This window comes from Scylla paramamosain, chromosome 20, assembly GCF_035594125.1.
Source record: "Scylla paramamosain isolate STU-SP2022 chromosome 20, ASM3559412v1, whole genome shotgun sequence".
In the NCBI taxonomy this organism is placed as follows: domain Eukaryota; kingdom Metazoa; phylum Arthropoda; class Malacostraca; order Decapoda; family Portunidae; genus Scylla; species Scylla paramamosain.
This window is the reverse complement of record NC_087170.1, coordinates 19754358-19765946: the sequence shown is the minus strand read 5'-3', so window position 1 is coordinate 19765946 and position 11589 is coordinate 19754358. Positions and strand designations below refer to the sequence as shown.

At 43.5% G+C, this 11589-nt stretch overlaps 1 long non-coding RNA gene across 1 annotated transcript in view; it reads right to left on the bottom strand.

Moving 5' to 3' along the window:
- Positions 1-4482: 4482 nt before the first annotated feature.
- The window catches only part of LOC135110580 (uncharacterized), a 75974-nt gene continuing 68867 nt past the window's right edge, over positions 4483-11589 (bottom strand). Inside the window, exons 2-3 of the long non-coding RNA XR_010273318.1 lie at positions 11215-11433; positions 4483-7087 (exon numbers count right to left, since the gene is read on the bottom strand). This is a non-coding gene — a long non-coding RNA (uncharacterized LOC135110580). The remainder of the gene's footprint in view (positions 7088-11214; positions 11434-11589) is intronic.

Below are 11589 nucleotides of genomic sequence, written 5' to 3'. Positions count from 1 at the left end.
GGAACAAACAAAACAAGTAAAAACGTGTCTTTCATAACGATTACCTTATATAAGAAGTTAGTGGTGGTGGTGGTGCGGCTGGGCTGGAGTGGCTGGCCTGGAAGACTGCTACGACTGACGATCTGCCCACGACGTCCAGGTGATAAGGTAAAGTGATATATCTTATATTTTGTTTATATTGCACATTTCTAAGATTGCATTTAACTACAACACAAAAGAAAATATAGAAAATTATGTGAAAAGGGAACACACACACACACACACACACACACACACACACACACACACACACACACATACACACACACACACACACACACACACACACACACACACACACAAGGTTTCCCGAGGTCTCATTCTCTTTGCGTGTATAGACTCAGCGCTCCACCGTTTATTCCCCTTCATGAAACTTCCTCCCTGTGGCTGTGTGTTCCTCATTTTGGGCCCCATGAGTTGCCGCTGCTTCTGTGCTGCCTTCCCTTCACTTCCCTTCTTTTTCCTTAATCCTCATCCATATGCGTTTCTTCCATAACCTTCCCACAAGCCTTTCCCTTCAGTCCCATTCTTCCATCTTCTTTTGTTCTCTTTCCCTCCTTGTATTTTTCTTATGTACGTAAGAGAGAGACAGGTCAAGGGCAACAAAGATGGAGAGAACAGGCCCACTGAGAGAGCCAGTCCCAAAAGAAAGGTTAATTAAAAAGAGCAACTGAAACTGAAGGATAAGCGTCTTGAAACTATTCATCACTTACTTCGAGTGTTTTTGTATATGATAAAGATATAATTTTGGGCATATGCTATAACTGCGCGTTGCCTTGGTGCTCATCTCCGTCTCACTGGCCTTTGAATCTGTGGTGGATGATATCTAAAGGAACACAAGACCACTGTGGCTCTCGGCTTTCCACGGTTTACATTCGCCAGGTTTTCCAGGTATCCATTTATCGACCAACACGAGGAAAGGATGAACGGATGGGTGAACTGTGTGCCGAGTGTCTCAGTCTGTAGTGGTAGCCTTAGTCTCGCACGTTTTTCAGTATGTACATTATATAACTCCTCTCTCTCTCTCTCTCTCTCTCTCTCTCTCTCTCTCTCTCTCTCTCTCTCTCTCTCTCTCTCTCTCTCTCTCTCTCTCTCTCTCACCTGCGTTGATCCCAAACACAGAGTCTCGTTAGAGGTCAATGGAAGGGTTTTTGTCCGCGTCTTAAATGTAATCCTTTGTGAGGGAGGGAGGCGCGCGGCAGACCATCTGGTTAAACAAGCTACATATTCTCTCTCTCTCTCTCTCTCTCTCTCTCTCTCTCTCTCTCTCTCTCTCTCTCTCTCTCTCTCTCTCTCCCCCTCTCCCCCCTCTCCCCCCTCTCCCTCCAGGTCGTTCCGGGAAAGGCTGCCTCTCTCCGCCGCAGCTCACACGACCCCTGCATTAAAGTGATGTGCGTCATGTGCTGAATTCTACTTTGGGCTCATCGCTGTTTCCAATCGTGTGTTGCGGAAATATAAGCTTCTTTTTTCGTGTTTTGGCAAATATAAGCTTCTTTTTCCCAGAGAGAGAGAGAGAGAGAGAGAGAGAGAGAGAGAGAGAATCGGTTTACCCAGCTTCCTTCAGCGTGGCTTGATAGCCTTCACACCGCTGATAGTGCCGTCAGACTGGCTCCCAGTAATCCACCTGACATGGGGAAGGAGTGGAGGAAGATGAGGTGACGGGGAAGGGGGAGAGGAAGATAAGGAGGAAGATGTGGAGTAGGGAGAAGAGGGGGATTGGTTAGAGCAATATCGCAAGGAGTGGAAGGAGATGGAGGAGAAGGATGAGGAAGAGGCAATGAAAGAAGAAGAGGATAAGGAGGCGGAAGAGGAAGTAGAGGTGGAAAAGGAAGGAAGGTGATGAGGAGGAGGAAGACGTAAATAAACTGAAGGAATAGCATGATAAATTAACATAGAAGGAGAAGGAGGAGGGGGAGGAGGAGGAGGAATAAGATAATGAGGGGAAAGGAGAAGCTAGTGAATGAAGAAAAGGCTAAAAAGAGGAGGAGGAAGGGAAGAGAAAAGCCGATAGTAAAGTAGGAAGAAGATAAGGAGGAGAAAAGAGAAAGAGAAGCAAGAGGAAGAGGAGGAGGTGAGGGAGGGTGCGTAAGGGAGTTCCAGCTGCGATAAGTGCATCAGATTACATTACTGTGCTTCAAAGTGTTCAGATTATTCAGGCAGTGTTACGATGCATCAGGGTGTATTAGTATTGTTAGTGTGCTTACTGTGTCGGGATACGTTACAAAAAGGTCAGACAGCATAAACTTGCGTCACGATGCATTCATCTGCCCCACGAAGCGTCAGATGTCGCCTCGCCGATAGATAGATTGTCGATAATTTTTTTTTTTTTTATTAATCTTTTTGTCGTATGTCGCTTCTTGCTTCATTTCACGGTGGCCTTGCGTCGTGATTAATTAGTATCTGATGGTGCGTGGTGATGCAAGAAGCGAGGGAGGTGATATTCGCTTTATTATTATCATCATTACCATCATCTTTATAATGCCTTTCATCATCATAATTGCTGTTGTTCTATTTGATATAACTGCAAATGCTTTTGTTGCTTTCGTGTCGAGCAGTATTCTTGCTCAGGCTTGGGGGTGAATGTATGACAGTAAATAATGTGATGAGGTTAGGTGGCAGTCAGCATTATCAGAATTAATAGCTAGAACTGTGACAACTTTTTTTGAGACACGATAGGGGTCGCCACAGCTGAACACCCACCTCCACCATCCTGTCCTCTGCCATATTCATCTTCCTGTTTTCGTGTCATCACCTACGTGTTTTCTCTCATACCATTCATAAACCTTCCCTTTGGTCGCCCTCTCTTCCTCCTGTCTTGTGGCTTTATCTCTATCCTCCCTCCACGTTCCCTATTTATCTCTTACCTGCACATAGCCAAACAACCTCAGTGCACGTATATTCTGACGGCTTTTTAGTGTTTTAATAATCACAAACTGCATTTATGATTCAGTTCAGTCCATAGTAACGATGCGCTGCTTCTGAACGCTGCAAACTTGTGGTGAAAATGTTGCAGATCGTTGTGAGAGTGAGGGAAGGAGAGAGAGATGAGTCTTTGCCTCCTGCAGTCCAAATATTAAAAAAATGATGGATTTCTGGAGTCGAAAAAAAGAACATCGACGATATTGGCGTCCACCGTCCAAACACAGAAGACAAAGGACTTCCTGAGAGAGAAAGAGAGAGAGAGAGAGAGAGAGAGAGAGAGAGAGAGAGAGAGAGAGAGAGAGAGAGAGAGAGAGAAAGGATGGTTCAGTTTCGAAAGGATTGTCTTATTTTTTGCCTTATTACAGTGTAGCCAGACGCATACTGCACCTCGGTTTCCTCTTCCTCTTCTTCCTCAGACAGCTAAATAAAGTTAGACAGATAGAAGGTAGATAGATAGATAGACGGAGATAGATAAATAAATATACAGACATAGATAGATAGACAAAGAAAAATGCTTACTTAGGCACGAATCTCCGTCAAAAACAGACAAACTTCTTCTGTAGACTGACCTCTGCTGCGTGTAATGGATCGCTAAGATGATAATGGAAAGGGAAGCTTCTCTTGTTTGTTTATTAAATTCTGGGAGGAGATTTTCATTTTATTTATTCTCTTGTCGTCACAGAGTAGTAGAATAATAGGATTGGAGTAGTAGTAGTAGTAGTAGCAGTAGTAGTAATAATAGTAGTAGTAGTGGTGGTGGTAGTGGTAGTAGTAGTTGTAATCATCCTCAATGTTTCTATGTAATATTTTTTATAATTCGTTGTCCGGTTATCATATGATTTTAGAGGAAAAAGTACAAATGTACCAAGGTTGATAAGACATAAGAGCTCCACTAAATAATTTATTTGAAACATGCACATAAATCTTGTTACATATAAAGTGCATGAATACTTTGTTTGAAAATACATTTACAGGTACACATCTTCAGTCCGGTGGGCAGGTGAGAGAGAGAGAGAGAGAGAGAGAGAGAGAGAGAGAGAGAGAGAGAGAGAGAGAGAGAGAGAGAGAGATGGGGGCTCACAAAGAAAAAAAGATTAAATGAAGAGTGAGAAGCTGATTTGCATCCACTAGGACACCAAATAAGCTCACTCACTCACTCACTCACTCACTCATTGCCACTCATTCATTTACTCGCTACTTTCGTACACAGAACCTCTCCCTATCCTCTCTCTCTCTTTCTGTCTCTGTCTCTCTCTCTGGGGAACATTTAAAAGCCTAACCTGTTCATACAAATATAACTCTTCTATAGGATAATGATTCCTCGTGATCTGTATTGAGGCAGAGTTCAGCATCAAGGATCATTATCAACTGTTGTGCCCAGACTCCCCATGTAAATACCAGCTAATGAGTTTTACATTGAGCTGATCATTGGGCCAATTATGTTTAGCCCTTTGTCAAGTTTTTTTTTTTTAATACCTTATTTTACAGTGGCTATTTGTAGATATATGTCCAGATATCAAGTTTCTCTCTCTCTCTCTCTCTCTCTCTCTCTCTCTCTCTCTCTCTCTCTCTCTCTCTCTCTCTCTCTCTCTCTCTCTCTCTCTCTGTCTCTGTCTCTCTCAATATATAATCCCGAGAATTCTCTCTCTACGTTCACGCATAAAAAAAATAAAAATAATAAAAAAATAATAAAAAAAAATCGCTTCGCTGGATCTCGGTTCAAATCCCACAAGTGGAAGCCTCGATCCTCTTTCCTCGGGTATTAATCCCCTGTTGAGCGAAGCAGAAGAGGGATCGTGAACCCTTGAACTCCTCCCCATCCCTCCCCTCCTTCTCGTGGTGCTGGATTCCCTTCCCGCGATGCCGTTGCGCTCACAGGGTTTAATTTGATCTTATCACTGCTCTTGATCAGCTTAACTTGTCCTCCTTTCACATTGTCACTTTTGTCCTTGTTATCTTTTTTCTTACTTTCGTCTCTTTCTTTTCGAGTTTTTCACACTAGTTAACATCGTCAGTTTTTTTTTTTTCGTTTTTCTTTTTCCTGTCTCGCTTCATAATTTCCTCTATTTTCTGTACCTTGAATTGTTTTTTTTTTTTTGTGTGTGTGTTTTTATTTTCATTAACATTTCATCACGTTTTTTTATTATTATTATTATTTTTTTCCACGAATTGTTTATTGTTTTACAGCTTTTTAATTGTTTTATGAACTTACCTTTCACTTCTGCACATTTTTCAGTTTTATTTCTTTACCTTTTTTTTTTTTTTACTTTAATCCTTCACAAGTCCTACCTGAGTTCACAACGTTCCCTCACTCCCACTTGTATTCAGTTTCTCTCTTTTCGCGTCCTGTCTCTTCACTTTTCTTGCTTCTATTTCATTTTCATTCACAATAAAAAAAAAGCGCCACCAAAACCCCGGATTTACGATACAGACAAAAAAGTAAAGCATTCTCTCTCTCTCTCTCTCTCTCTCTCTCTCTCTCTCTCTCTCTCTCTCTCTCTCTCTCTCTCTCTCTCTCTCTCTCTCTCTCTCTCTCTCTCTCTCTCTCTCTCTCATATTTTTATAATGATTATGTAAATTGGAGGTCGTAGTTCTTACACACACACACACACACACACACACACACACACACACACCCCTTGAATGCTTAACTACGTACAAATAAGAAAATAAAACACCATTCTTATTGACATTACATTTTCTATTGTTTTTCCGGTCTGTTCATGTCAGTCTCCTATTTTTGTATTTCCTTCTTTGCCTGACTCTCGTTCTTGTCCCTTGTCTTTATTAGTATTGCATTGTTCTCGTGTTTATTCACTTTTATCCCTCCGTTCGTTTTCACCCTCGTGTGTGTGTGTGTGTGTGTGTGTGTTACTAATGCAGTTGAAGAGGTTAATGTTGGATGGAGAGGAGGAGGAGGAGGAGGAGGAGGAGGAGGAGGAGGAGGAGGAGGAGGAGGAGGAGGAGGAGGAGGAGAAGAAGAAGAAGGAGAAGGAGAAGGAGGAGGGGGAGAAGTGTTGATATATGAAGTACCTGAACTCGTGAAACCTCCCTATTTTTTTTTTCATTTTTATCTTTTCTTTTCGTTTCACTTTTATACGTTCATCTTTTTTTTTCAAGTGATTCATGTTTTTGCTGAAGTTCAGATGTACCTTTGTCACTTTGCTTGATTGTTAATTTGGTTTAGAGGTTAATTTGATAAGACAGGAAGTGTATTTACGTGTGTATGTGTGTGTGTGTGTGTGTGTGTGTGTTGAAGATACGATGAGATACATTTTTTTCTCATTCTCTTTCTCTTGTAAACACAGCACACAGCATCTCAATTATTCACAAGTTGTCTTTCCTCTTCCGCCTTTCTCCCCTCCTCCTCTTACTATTCCTCCTCCTCCTCCTCCTCCTCCTCCTCGTCGTCGTCGCCATCGCCCTCTTCCTCTTCTGCCTCCTCCTCCTCCTCCTCCTCCTCCTCCTCCTCCTCCTCCTCTTCCTCCTCTTCCTCCTCCTCCTCCTCCTCCTCCATCATCACAACACCCTCACATAGTTCTCACTTTAAACACTGGCAGCGCCACCAACACCAAGAAACAGCCTTGAGTCACACCCTTACAACTCCTTCATCCTCTCACATCCTCCTGCTGTTCCTCTCCTGTTCGTTCCTTGTCGCTTGCCTTGTACTTCTCTTTTCCACCCAGTTAACCATCTAGTTCTCTCTTTCCCTCCTCCTGCCATCATATCTTTTCACACCTTCCTGTCACACTTCGTCACTGAAAAATCTTTCTTCTTCCTTCACATTTTCCAGCTCCTGCCCAGTAGTGTAATTTTCCAGTCGCACTACACTTTTTCTTTGTCCTCACTGTCCTCCTCCTCCTCTTGCCGCTGCTCCACACCCTCGCTTTCAAACGGGCACAGCATCTCCCTGCTCCTGCCATCGCTCCTTGTCATGAAGGGCGGCGGTGACAGCTGCGGACGGTGAGGTAGGGAAGAAGAGGGAGGTAGAGTCTGCGTCCCGCGCCGTGATTGTTGTCTGTAGGGGCTGGGACGCGCTGGCGGGGCTTCTGCGGCGGCGGCGAAGGCGATGTAGGTTAGTGCCCACGAGGAGCAGAATGATGGCCGCGTAGAACACCACGATTACCTGCGAGAGAGGAACGTGTTATGTATAGCAGGGGAAGCATTTGCTGAAAGGATCTAATCGTGAAAATGTTTGAGGTTTGTCGGTGGAAATTTGGTGTAGGTTTATATTTACCGACAAGTCTGGGAAGGATAGAATGCGTGTATTGCGTAACAGTGTCGAAGGTTTCCTAATAAGCCCATGCCCTGAAAAAAATAAAATAAATAAATGAATAAATAATGCATGTGCGCAACTTTCCGCAGAAAAAAAAAATTGCCTTGATTTAACAACTGTTTAGTTACTTGCCTGTTGCATGTGATAGAGATTACCAAGACAGCGCATCGAGACATCAACACTGCCAGCAATGACTTGGTAATATCACATCAAAACGTACGTAAACACTTCCAGCGACAAGTTAACACAGCAAATAGAGCTCAGTAAAAATGCCAGGGTGTAGAAAAAACACCAGATGAAAGCCTAATCACAAGCAGCGATGACTCGAGACAGCACCGAAAGAAAGGCGTGACCCCATTACCGAAGAAAACAACAAATATAAACAAAAATGCTTCCGATGAGCACCGCAGCCACTGACCTAATCATCCTTCACGCTGCACCAGATGCTCCCGACCGTCACTCGCTCCTTGATAAACACCAGGCAAGGGAGTGCGTGGTGGGGAGGAGGGGGGCAGTTCCTTAGACGCCCTAATGAGCACACCAACACCTGGAAGCTGCGCCACTATAACGACCTAACTTTGATTGCTTCCTAACTACTAGAGGCATTATCTTCCGGTCTCTTTTTGCTCTTAACGTGTATTTCCAACTCTTTTCTTGGGAAAGTTGACATCTGCCCTCTTCTCCTCCTCCTCCTCCCACCCACTACCTGGAGTTTTCGCCATAAAGGTTATAAGGCAAGACCAGAGCGGGTTCCTAATTAGCGTGACACCACCTGCTTCACGATCTCATCCCCGGACACCAGGCGCCGTGATTTACCGGGCACACCGCTAAGGAGGCGCTCTGGTGCCTCACTCTTTTGTTATCAGCACCTGGAGAATATTCAGGAAAGTAAAAATCAGCGCGACTGAAGAGGAGGAGAAGGAAGAGGAGAATAGGTAGATGAATAGATAAATACGTAGATAGGTAGAGTGCGTGTGTGTCAGTGTGTACAAGACTAACATTGACTCACAGACCTGGGATGAGAGATGAGCGCAGGGAGTGAGTTACAGAAAGAGGCAGGTGGCGGCGGAGTCCTGCCTCTAACTACATTATCATGGTTTTAGTAGGAGGAAAATGAGGTTTATGGCAAGTTAGCTGTTTTAATTACTCTTCCTCCTTCTCCTCCTCTTCCTCTTCCACTTCCTCCTCCTCCTCCTCCTCCTCCTCCGTCTATTCCTCCTCCAGCTCCTGCTCTTTTTCTTTTTTCTTTTATTTTGCTGTTCCTTTTCCTCCTCTTCCTTTTCGTCCTCCTCTTTCTTCTACACCTCTTCTTTCTCTTCTCCATTAGTTCTTCCATCTTCCTTTTCTTTTAAACTGAGATGCATCAAATGTTTAGGAGAGAGAGAGAGAGAGAGAGAGAGAGAGAGAGAGAGAGAGAGAGAGAGAGAGAGAGAGAGAGAGAGAGAGAGAGAGAGAGAGAGAGAGCTTGCTATGAGGGTAATTTAACAAGTTTTGAGGTTGTGGAGCAGTGGAGATGCTGGTGGATGGGGAAGCAGAGGGGAAGGAGGAGGAGGAGGGGGAGAGGAGAAGGAAACAAAAGTGGAAAATGAGCTGAACATTCCCAAAGAAGAAGGAAGGAGAAGGTTCTTTAAAGTTTCGGGAAAAAAATGAATTACTCTTGAAATTTCCCCAATCTTAATTTTTTCCCCTCTCCACTTTTTTTTTTAACAGGAAATTATGTAATAGTGATTCTGTAAACTACTGATGGTGCTGAGTTGTTCCCCGTACACTACAGGGCTGTCTTATCATTATGCTCTTGAAATGTGGTGTGTTGCATGGAAACTTAATCAGAAACGGTATGTTTTTAGAAAGTTTGCAATATATTTTCTTCTACTTTCCCTTCTTACTATTGTTTTCTTTTTCCGCAGTAATGTTTTTCCTATTTACCTTCTTTTTTTCTATTTATTGATTTTTCTTGCTATAATAATTCCCTCTTCAGTCTCATTTACACTCTAGTTGCTTATTATCTTATTTATACCACTGCATTCTCATTTCTCTGCATTCATATCATCTTTTACTCATTTACTTGCTTTTATTCCTCATCCCTACTTGTTCAAAAATCCTTCTTTCCTCTGCTTTTAATACTCACTCTGTTCCCTTTGTTTCCTCCTCTCTTCCCTTTGTCCTTGCTTCCTGTCATCTGCAGTTCTGTATTAGTACCACCCTCCTCTTCATTATTTACTTTCCTGTTAGTGTTTCTTGAAATGGATAGTCTCTCTCTCTCTCTCTCTCTCTCTCTCTCTCTCTCTCTCTCTCTCTCTCTCTCTCTCTCTCTCTCTCTCTCTCTCTCTCTCTCTCTCTCTCTCGCGGAGCTTCATTCACCTGTCTTACGTAATCCTTCCTTTCCTTCCCTTTCCTCCCATTCTCTTCCCTCCCCTTCCCTCCTCACCGACCCTCAGCAAGCTCTCAAGCCCCATCACTTGTTTTCTTCCCCTAATCCCCTTCCTTCCCCAGTTCCACCCGCTCCTATAACATCCTGTTCCTTTGTTACCTGTTCCTCCTCCTCCTCCTCCTCTCTCTCTCTCTATCTTATCTTTCCTGCTACCTGAGTCATTTCCCTCTTATCATTTTTCTCTTGTCCTGCTATTTCCCTCCAGTTATTGCTTCTCTTATTTTGCTTCTTTCACTCCCTTTTTTTTTTAATTGTTTTGTATTTCTTGTGACTCCCTTTTATTCTTATTTTGCATTACTTCATTCAGTCTCTCCAAATAGTCATACACTTAAGCTCCATATGACTCTTACACTAGTCCCCCCCTTACTTTTTCTACATTCACTTGTATATATTTTTTACTTGTGTTTCTTGTGGCTCGATCCCTTTGCCTCTTTCCCCCTTGCCTGTCTCTCTTTCGTAAATACTTGAAATGCTTCCACCTCCCTTATATTTTTCAGTCCTACATGCAACTCCATGGAATCTGTTTTCAGTCTTCTAAGCCTTCTAAGACACTGTTGTATATTTTGAGTAGCCATGCACGTTTAAATGTTCCAGCTGCTTCTCTTCTTGTCCTTTGATATCTCTTTTTTACTCTCTTTTACTCCAGATCATTTTAATAAGTAGTAGTTGAAGAGTTGAAATCTGCCGGTGTAACTCCCTGTCTGCTTCTGTATTTCCACCTTCCCATGACTTGAACTCCTTGAAGAGGGAGGTTTCAAGACACTTATCCTTCAATTTTTGACTACCGCTTTGGACTCTATTCAGGAACCGGCATCTCAGTGAGCTCTTTTTTTTTTTCATTGACTTTTGTTGTCCTTGGCCGGTGTCCCCTCCTACATAAAAAAAGAAAACAGTCTCGTTCAGCTCTTTGTTTTCAACCCCGTCCTTGATTCTAATCCTTTCTTACCTCTTATCCTTCCCTCAGATTTCTCCAGTTTTCGTGCGACCCTTCCTTTCTTTGCGATACAATGAATTCCCCCTCCACCCTTCACTAACAAGAGCTCTAACTGCACTGTCTGTCTTTTTCCTCTCCGCGCATCTCTTATTTCCTCCCCCGTATACCTCACGCTAACTTCCCTTCCTTTACTCTCTTGATTTATCTTCCCTGTATAATTCACCCTAACTTTTCTTTTATGCTTTATTTCCTCGTTTCTTTCACCCTAACTTCTTTGCACTGTCTTACTTCCTTGCTGTGTATCTCTCACCCTAATTTCTCTATATCGTTTAGCTTCCTCATCTCACTCTAATTTCTCTATATTGCTTTATTTCCTTCCTCCTCTCACTCTAACTTCTTTACACTGTTTTACCTCCTCCCACGTACCTTTCACACTTACTCTCCATCTCCCGCCCCCTCATCATAACTTTCCTTTCCTTTTGTTGTTTTACTTCCTTCCCTACTTCTCTTATCTTTGTCCTTTCTTTCCCTTCCTGGCCCTTTCTTTCCTTTCCTTGCTCTTAGTCCCCTCTTCCTCATCCTTTCTCGCCCCTTCCTCGCCCCGCCACTCACCGCAACATAGATGGCAGCGTCTGTTGCTATCTCCGGCGGCAGTGGTGGGGCGGTAGGAGGCGCCCCTCACACTGGACACCATCTTCCTCATAGCCGCCCTCCTCCAGATAGGGCTGCGTGTCGCCTGCCACCTTGGTCCTCTCCCCTCCTCCACCCCTCACTCCACTTCCTCCACCGCCTCCTCCTCCTCCTCCGCCTCGCTCCGCCACGTCAACACACCTGAGGAAGGGAAGGTTAATTAGGACATTTGTGGGATATCTGTTGGTGTTGCTTTGTGATGGTGGCGGTGGTGGTGGTGGTGGTGGTGGGATAGCTATGTAGTTTGTGTACTTCATTGCGTTGAAGTTTCTAAGATTCCCTAAAGAAGTTAGTTTA